This window comes from Microtus ochrogaster, unplaced genomic scaffold (genome assembly GCF_000317375.1).
Source record: "Microtus ochrogaster isolate Prairie Vole_2 unplaced genomic scaffold, MicOch1.0 UNK9, whole genome shotgun sequence".
Taxonomy (NCBI): Eukaryota; Metazoa; Chordata; class Mammalia; order Rodentia; family Cricetidae; genus Microtus; species Microtus ochrogaster.
The window spans coordinates 2,012,764-2,013,275 of NW_004949107.1; positions in this window are offsets into that span (position 1 = coordinate 2,012,764).

Below are 512 nucleotides of genomic sequence, written 5' to 3' on the forward strand. Positions count from 1 at the left end.
AAAAAAAAGATCTTCTAAATGCTGTCTCTTAGACATGACACAGCTGATATACACATCAGCTCACACATCTGTGTGTTCTTCCACACAATTAAACTAGCCAAAATTGCAGTATGAATTAGGAGGGTATTTTTAAGGCTTCATGAATAGACCTGAAACTGTTGGAATCTGTTGTTGTTGAAGGAAAGAAAGAAGGTCACTTTTGTTCAGAGATGTGGTCAGTGAAGCATTCTCATACCAAATCACATATGGACAGCACTGATTGTGTTGAAGCCCTGTTGATTATGATATTAATGACATGAAACTACTAGTATTAGTAACAATAGCACTCATAATGAAAGACATAAACTCAAGAAATAGTTTGATTGTCCTTAGTATAATGAACAGGGAAGCAGTGAGGTATGGATACATTAAAATATATTCTATCCAAGTATAAGATCTGTAAAGGATAAATAATAATTATATATGAAGTTACTAGATTCTTGGATTCTTTCCCAAAATGAATGTAAACATAT